A 9,611-nucleotide genomic window follows, 5' to 3' on the forward strand; every position below is an offset into this window, starting at 1 on the left:
ATCTTCGCGTCTGATTCCAGGACGTTTGCTTGTAAATAGCAATTTTTTTTTTAACAGTTTGAAATGTTTTTACTACACTTGACTAGTAGTACAAACCGGTAATTACAATAGCCAAATCTCTGTATGATATATATTTAATATATTAAATATACACAACAATAAAATAACCCCCCACCTTGAAAAAATATGGATTCACTTTTTATGTTATCAAATACAAGGCTCACATGTATAATTAAAGTTAATAATCTGTTCACGTGCCAAGGGACAAGGCTAAGCAGTAAATTAATATTTTTAAGTATATTAAACCAGAACAATTTCCTTTTTGAGTTTGATAAGCCAAACACTATCAAGGACTATTTAGAACCTGAATATAATCCAGTGGGTATGAAATTAAATAGGGAATTTGATAAGAAACAGATAAGCATTTCTTTTTTTCTACTTTTTGGTCAGTTTCAGTTAGCAAATCAATGGAAAACTTTTAACCGTAACATTCGTTTTCATTTTGTAGAGCTTCAAGAACCACCTCTGCAGCCTGCCTTGGGAAGGTTACTACATAATCCGTGCATTCCTGCCAAAGATTAGCCATCTTCTCAAATTGGAGGGTTTCAGACTCACTAGGCTACTGTCTAGATCTGCAGCCTAAATAGCAGTTTTTGAAACCACTTCCTGGTATGTTCCTTGATGGAAATTAATGTATTCTTTTTCTTTGTGTATTTTAATAGTGTCAGATACCAGAGTTAAATTGGGTATTTTAAATTAAATTTAATTTTTTAGGGCGCCTGGGTGGCTCAGTTGGTTAAGCGACTGCCTTCGGCTCAGGTCATGATCCTGGAGTCCCTGGATCGAGTCCCGCATCGGGCTCCCTGCTCAGCAAGGAGCCTGCTTCTCCCTCTGACCCTCCCCCCTCTCATGTGCTCTCTCTCTCTCATTCTCTCTGTCTCAAATAAATAAATAAAAAATCTTTAAAAAATAAAAAATAAAAAAAAAAAATAAATTAAATTTAATTTTTTAAAATTATTATTCTCAAAATATAGTTGATATACAATGTTATATTAGTTTCAGGTGCACAATACAGTGATTCGATAATTATATATTCTCTGCAGAGAAACTGGCTGTTCTTAATTGTAATATCTGGATTCATGGGCCCTCTGGCTTTGATTGTCTCATCACTATCCTAATAGATTTAACCACCAGGAGACCTCAGAGGGAATGGTGACTTGATGCGGGTCATGTTTTTAGTGCTTATTTAAAGTCTTACTTGCATTATCTGCATTAATTTCAATATAAAAAGCTTAAGGCCAAATGTAGCGTATGATTTTAGGCTCTACCTGATCCTGAAATCTGCATATTAGATCTTATTTTTCCACAGGGAAAAAAATATCAACAAGCCTTCCACAATTCAAAATTTGAAACAAATTTTAGGAAGAAGGAAGATCATAAAAGGATTAATTACCAAATTTTAGATTTAACTCCTTTATACCTTAAGGCTTTTCGTCTCAATATTTATTCTAAAATTGCCAATTTCATCTATATGTACCCAAACAAACAACAATGTAGATTTAATGAGAGTGGGATTGGATTGGGGGAACACCGTACATAAAAGAGGCTTAAGACATTCAAACTGATGTGTTGTCCCACATCTTACTCCACTTGTGCCCTTTATCACCATCTTTCCATAATGATTCTTTTTCCCTTATATCATTTTTTTAAAATTGTGGTAAAATTCAAATAAAATAAAATTACCCATTTTAAAGTATACATTTCAGTGGCATTAAATACATTCACAATGTTCTCCACCATCACCACCATCTACTTTCAAAGCATACTCATCACCCCAAAATGAAACCCCCTTATTCATTCAGCAGTCACTCCCCATCCCTCCCTTGGCAACCACTAATGTGCTTTCTGTCTGTTGGATTTGCCTCTTCTGGATATTTAATATTTATGGAATCATACAATATGTGGCTTTTAGTGTCTGGCTTCTTTCACTTAGCATCATGTTTTCCAGGTTCATCCACTTTGTAACAACCATTAATACTTCATTCCTTTTTTGAGTTGAATAATATTCCTTTATATGAATATGCCACATTTTGTTTATCCATTTCTCAGTTGATGGAAATTTGGGTTATTTCTACTTGGGCTGTTGTGAATAGTGCTTCTATCTACATTTATGTATAATTATTTGTTTGAATACCCATTTTTTAAAAAGATCTTATTTATTTATTTGACAGAGAGAGACACAGTGAGAGAGGGAACACAAGCAGGGGGAGTGGGAGAGGGAGAAGCAGACTCCCTGCTGAGCAGGGAGCCCGATGTGGGGCTCAATCCCAGGACCCTGGGATCATGACCTGAGCCAAAAGCAGACGCTTAACCAACTGAGCCACCCAGGCGCCCCTGAACACCCATTTTTAATTCTTTCAGGTATATACATAGAAGTGGAATTCCTGGGTCATAGGGTAATTCTCTGTTTAATTTTTTGAAGAACTGCCAAATATAGCAACTGCATCATTTTACATTCCCATTAGTAATGTGTGAGTGGTCCAGTCTCTTCACATCCTCACCAAACTTATTATATTCCATTTTTTTAAGTAATCTCTAATCCCAACGTGGGGCTCAAACCCACATCCCCAAGATCAAGAGTCGCACGCTCCTCCAATTGAGCCAGCCCCTCCATTTTTTAATTATAGCCATCCTAATGGGTGTGAGGTATTATCTTGTTGTGGTTTTGATTTGCATTTCCCTAATGACTAATGATACTGAGTATCTTTTCATGCTTTGTTGGCCATTTGTACATATTCTTGGGAAAAAACATCTAATCGTTTGCCTGTTTTTAATTTGGTGGTTTATCTATTCATTGCTGAGTTGTAAGCGTTCTTTAAGTATTCTGGAAACTAAGGTCTTACCAGATACATGATTTGTAAATATTTTATCTCATTGTGTAACTTTTCAGTTTCTTAATAGTGTCCTTTGATGCACAAAAAGTCTTTGATTTTGATGAAATCCGATTTATGTAATTTTTCTTTTGTTGCTTATGCTTTGGTGTCATAATGAGGAATCCATTGCCAAATCCAAGATCATGAGTTTTCCCTTGTTTTCTCCTGAAAAGAAGGAATTTTATAGTTTTATAACTCTTTCTCTCTACATATATATGTATGAGTTTATGTAACTATATATAAACAAGAGTTTTATAATCTTAATTCTTATATTTAAGTATTTTTTCCATTCTGAGTTAATTTTTGTATATGATGTGAGGTATGTTTCCAACTTGATTCTTTTGCATATAGATATCTAGTTGTCCATCATTTCCTGAAGAGACAATTATTTCCCAACTGAATGGGCTTGGCACCCTTATCCAAAATCAATTGACCATAGATGTATGGGTTGATTTCTGGTTTCTCACTTCTTTTTTTTTTTTTTTAAGATTTTATTTATTTATTTGACAGAGAGAGACACAGCAAGAGAGGGAACACAAGCAGGGGGAGCAGGAGAGGGAGAAGCAGGCTTCCCGCTGAGCAGGAAGCCTGATGTAGGGCTCGATCCCAGGACCCTGGGATCATGACCCGAGCCGAAGGCAGACACTTAACGACTGAGCCACCCAGGCACCCCTGGTTTCTCACTTCTATTCCATTGATCTGTATGTCTATCCTTATGCCAGTACAATACGGTTTTGATTACTGTAGCTTTGTAGTAAGTTTTGAAATTTAGAAATCTGGCTTCTACAACTTTTATTTTCTTCTTTTTAAAGATTGTTTTGACTATTTAGGGACGCCCGGGTGGCTAAGTCGGTTAAGTGTCTGCCTTCGGCTCAGGTCATGATCCCAGGATCTTGAGATCGAGTCCCGCATCTGGCTCCTTGCTCAGTGGGGAGCCTGCTTCCCCCTCTTTCTCTGCCTACCGCTCCCCCTGCTTGTGTTCTCTCTCTCTGTCAAATAAATAATAAATAAAATCTTTTAAAAAAAATAAAAAATAAAGATTGTTTTGGCTAGATTCCCTTATAATTCCATATGATTTTTAGAATTCTTTTTCCTTGTATTTTTTGTTGAAAACCAGACATTCTGAATATTAGAATGTGACAACTTTGGAAATCACATTTTCTCCCCTCTCCGAGGTTTGTTGTTCCTGTTTGGTTGAACAGAATAGAAATACCATATAATCCAGGTTTGCCTATTAAGTGACTTTCTAAGCTATTTTTGTAATATCTGTATTCATTTTTTTAAAACTTCAGTACAAAAAGATGAAAAATAAATAAAAATAAAATAAAAGAATAAAATTTCAGCATAGTTGACATACAATATGATATGAGTTTCAGGCATACAACATAGTGATTTGACAATTATATACATTATGAAATGCTTACCACAATAAGTGTAATTATCACCTGTTTACCACACAAAGTTATTACAATATGATTGACTATATCCCCTATGCTGTACTTTTCATCTCCATGACTCATTTTATTTTATTCATTTATTTTTAAGTAAACTCGATCCCCAATGTAGGGCTTGAGCCCATGACCTTGAGTTCAGGAGTCATATGCTCTACCAACTGAGCCAGCCAAGTGCCCTGACTCATTTATTTTATAACTGGAAATTTGTAGCTCTTAATCCCCATTCATCTATTTTGCCCATGCCCCCACCCCTCTCCCTTCTGGTCACCAACAATTTGTTCTCTGTATTTATGAGTCTGTTTCTGGTTTGTTTGCTTTTTTTTTTGATTCCAGATATAAGTAAAACCACGTGGCATTTGTCTTTCTCTGTCTGATGTATTTCACTTAACGTAATACACTTTAGGTCCATCCATGTTGTTGTAAATGGAAAGATTTCATTCCTTTTTTTATGGTTGAGTAATATTCCTGTGTGTGTGTGTATGTGTATACCACGTCTTCCTTACCCAGTTAGTTATCGATGGACACTGAAATTGCTTCTATATCTTGGATATTATAAATAATGCTGCAGTAAACAGGAATACATATATCTTTTCAAATTAGTGTTTCATTTTCATTTTCTTTTTTTTAAAAGATTTTATTTATTTATTTATTTATTTGACAGAGAGAGACACAGCGAGAGAGGGGACACAAGCAGGGGGAGTGGGAGAGGGAGAAGCAGGCTTCCCGCAGAGCAGGGAACCCGATGCAGGGCTCAATCCCAGGACCCTGGGATCATGACCTGAGCCCGAAGGCAGACGCTTAAAGACTGAGCCACCCAGGCGCCCCTAGTGTTTCCTTTTCATTGGGTAGATACCCAGTAGTGGAATTACTGGTTGTATGGTATTTCTATTTTTAATTTTTTGAGGAACCTCCATACTGGTTTCCATAACATCTGCACTCTTTGTCATGTATAGCCACTGAAGTCTATGTTCCATTAGCTTAGTGGCCAGCTAGTGTTTTGAAATACTTACCATCAATTCCTGGATTCAAAAACGAATAAAGATCAACAAAACAAAAAAGCAACCTACTGAATGGGAGAAAGACACTTGCAAATGATATATTTGATAAGGGGTTAATATCCAAAACTTAAAAATAACTCATATAACTCAAGACTAAAAAACCAATCAAATTAATAAATGAGCAGAGGACCTAATTAGACACTTTTCCAAAGAGGACATATAGATGGCCAATAGACACATGAAACATTAGTAATCATCAGGGAAATGCAAATCAAAACCACAATATCACCTCACATCAGTCAGAATGGCTAGTATCAAAAAGACAAGAAATAAGATGTGGAGAAAAAGGGAATCCTTGAACATTGTTGGTGGGAATGTAAACTGATGCAGCCACTATGGGAAACAGTGTGGAGGTTCCTCTAAAAATTAAAAATAGAACTACCGTACAATCCAGTAATTCCACTACTGGATATTTAGCTGAAGAAAACAAAAACACTAATTCGAAAGATGTATGCATCCCTATGTTTTTGTTTTTTATATTTTATTTTTGAAAGATTTTATGTTATTTATTTGAGAGAGAGAGAGAGCACGCACGAGCACACGAGCAGTCAGAGGGAGAGGGAGAAGTAGACTCCCCGCTAAACAGGGAGCCCGATGCAAGGCTCCATCCCACAACCCCGGGACCATGACCTGAGCCGAAGGCAGATGCTTAACCGACTGAGCCACCCAGGCACCCCACCCCTATATTTATTGTAAGATATATGATACCTGCACTCCCATGTTTATTGTAGCATTATTTATAATAGCTAAGATATGGAAGTTACCCAAGTGCCCGTCAATAGATAAATGGATAAAGAAGATGTCACACACACACACACACACACTGGAATATTACTCAGCCATAAAAAGAATGAAATCTTGCCATTTGCAATAACGTGGATGGACCTAGAGAATATTATGCTAAATTAAATAAGTCAGACATAGAAAGACAAATACTGTCTGATTTCACTTATATGTGGAATCTTAAAAAAAACAAAACAAACAACACACACACACAAGTAGAAACAGAACAGACTGGTGGTTGCCAGGAGGAAGGAAGGGAGGAAGATGGGATGGGATGGACAGAATAGGTGAAGGGGATTAAAAGGTACAAACTTCCAGTTACAAAACAAGTAATTCAGGGCGATGAAAAGTACAGCATAGGGGATACAGGCAATGAGACTGTACTAATTTTGTATGGTGACAGATGGTAACTACACTTGTCGTGGTAAGCATTTCATAATGTATATATAATGTTGAATCACTGTGTTGTATACCTGAAACTAATATCATATTTTATGTCAACTATACATCAAAAGGTAAGATTGAAAAAGAAAAAGAAGAAGACCTAATACTCTCCCAGTGCTGGGAGATTGTCTCTATATTACGCACTCCTTCGATGCTTAGCCAGACTTTTCACAGCTCTGCCTTATCTTTTTCCTGCTCACACAGAGCCTGAGAGCCACCCAGACGTGAAAGCTTGTGGTATCCTCAGCTGTTTCTTTTTTTTTTTTTTTAAGATTTTCTTTATTTGAGAGAGCAAGACAGAGCAGAGAGAGAGCACAAACAGTAGGGAGGGGCAGAGGGAGAGGGAGAAGCAGGCCTCCCGCTGAGCAGGGAGCCTGATGCGGGGCTCGATCCCAGGACCCTGGAATCACGACCCGAGCCGAAGGCAGACGCTCAACCGACTGAGCCACCTAGGCGCCCTCCTCAGCTGTTTCTAAGCGTGTGTCTAGCACATGGCCTTCTTGATTCCTCTGTATACATAAGACCTTTTAAAAAGCCTTTATTCTTCCACATACCTCTTTTCTCAGTCGTGTGTTGCCCACCCTTCTCAGTTGTCTATCGCTTGTCCTGGCTGTTGTCTCTTGCCCCAGGATGCTGTGGCCAGTACTTGCGCCTTTAAATGCTTTGGCCAAAGGTACCAGGAAGTGGCCTCAGCCCAGGGTTCACTCCTTGCCAGACAAAACAAAGGCAAACCGTTGTGCCAGTCCTTGAGGGAGCTGGCAGAGCAGAGAAGACCCAGAGCCACAATCCTTGGGGCGCCTGGGTGGTTCGGTCGGTTAAGCGTCTGCCTTCGGCTCAGGTCGTGATCCCAGGGTCCTGGGATCGAGCCCCACATTGGGCTCCCTGCTCAGCCAGGAGCCTGCTTCTCTCTCTGCCCATCCCCTGCCTGGCTCGTGCTCTCTCTTTCTCTCTCTGTCTGAAATAAATAAATAAAATCTTTAAAAAAAAAGAACCACAGTTCTTTGAGAATAAGGTCCATATTGCTCCTTCTAGTACCAGGAGTGCAGGCTTCCCTTCCCCAAGGCCACTACAGGCCTGGGGTGTGAGGTATGGTAGGCAGACGGTTCAAAACACCGAAGTGTTCTCTTACCACTGTTGGGGAGGAAAAATTTGCCTCTATACTTCCAAAGTCTTCTGGGTAGTCTAAGGTTTAAACTGACAGGAGACAGATTAACAGGAGAAAAGCAAATTTAATTCGTATGTATGGAGGCCTCAAAGATACAGGACCTAAGAAATGATCGAGGCAGGCAGTATTTATACTTTTTACACAAAGAAACAATAAATCTTGGAGAAATTGACAGGACAAAGAAAACTTACGTTTGGGAACTTCAATTAGTAAGGAATTGTAAACAAAATTTGGGCTGGGGTAGTAAGTTAGTAAAAGTTACAAGGTTTGTTTACATAGGCTTCTTGGGCCCTGAATTCCCTGTCTCTGATGTCAAAGATGTTTGTCTGCCTCCTGGTGCAGGGAGGGTGCCTTTCACATGGGAGATGTATTCCCTACTTTCTGGAGACAGAGATGGATCAGAGTGTTGTTCCTGCACTGGCTGTTCCTTTATTAACTTGAATTCAAAATAATTGGTATGGCACTGTGGATTAGCTTGGGGCGGCCCACCTTGAGCCCCAACACCATAAAGCAGCAGATTCTTTTTACACCTAGCCTTATCTGGTTGTTGTGACTTTTTAGCTAGATTCCACCAAAAATTGATCCTGACAGCTTTTGCCAGCTCAGTTGCTTCAGGAGGAGAGATGGAGCCCTGGAGTTCCCCACTCCGCTGCTTTCCATTCGATTATAACTTCAACCTCTCCTTCATGGTCTCTTTTCCCTCTATATATGAATATATTTAAATTTCTTTAATACTAAACAAAATTCCTCTTGACTTTGCACTCCCCGACATCTCTCCTTTACTTCTCAGAAAAATTTTCTTCAAGGAGTAGTTTCTAATACCCTCCCTCAGTGATGAGAAGCAAAAATGTCTCCAAACATTCACTAATGTCACCCAGGTGAAAACTCATTCCAGATTGAGATCTGCTGTATTAACTCAAATTCCGAACATATTTAGATTTAACCTGTTTTCACATGTAGTTTTTAATTGTTTGAGGGGTTTTGTTTGGTTGGTCCTTGTTTTTGTTTGTGCTCTATAGCTCTATGAAATTTTTTTTTTAAAGATTTTATTTATTTATTTGACAGAGAGAGACACAGCGAGAGAGGGAACACAAGCAGGGAGAGTGGGAGAGGGAGAAGCAGGCCCCCCGCCGAGCAGGGAGCCCGATATGGGGCTCGATCCCAGGACCCTGGGATCATGACCAGAGCCAAAAGCAGACATTTAACGGACTGAGCCACCCAGGCGCCCCAGCTCTATGAAATTTCATCAGATGTGTAAATGCATGGAACCATCACCTCAATTAGGATACAGGACTCTTCTATCCGTACAAAGAGACTCCTTGTTGTTATACAAACCATTTTTCTAAACAAGTGGCATAAAGGTGAAGAGCATGTGTACACTTCTACCTTTGTATAACAAAGGGGAGACACAAAAACATGTTTTTGTAATTATATTTGCATAAATAATACACTGGGTGATAAGTGGGCATGTGTGGGGCAGGGGAGTTAAGCGATTCTTTTTACTGAATGTGTTATATTTTGGGATTTTTGAGCTATATCATTCTGATATCACTTCAAAGAATTAAAGATAGTAAATGAAGCCAAATGAATGGTATGGTCCAAGTAGCACTTCAACAGGCCTTCAGGCCTTAAGAGAAGATGACATATTGCGGCACCTGGCAGGCTCAGTCTGTAGCTCGTGCAAGTCTTTTTTTTTTTTTAAGGTTTTATTTATTTGACAGAGAGAAACACAGCGAGAGAGGGAACACAAGCAGGGGGAGTGGGAGAGGGAGAA

This window comes from Phoca vitulina, unplaced genomic scaffold, assembly GCF_004348235.1.
Source record: "Phoca vitulina isolate PV1807 unplaced genomic scaffold, GSC_HSeal_1.0 scaffold62, whole genome shotgun sequence".
Classification (NCBI taxonomy): Eukaryota; Metazoa; Chordata; class Mammalia; order Carnivora; family Phocidae; genus Phoca; species Phoca vitulina.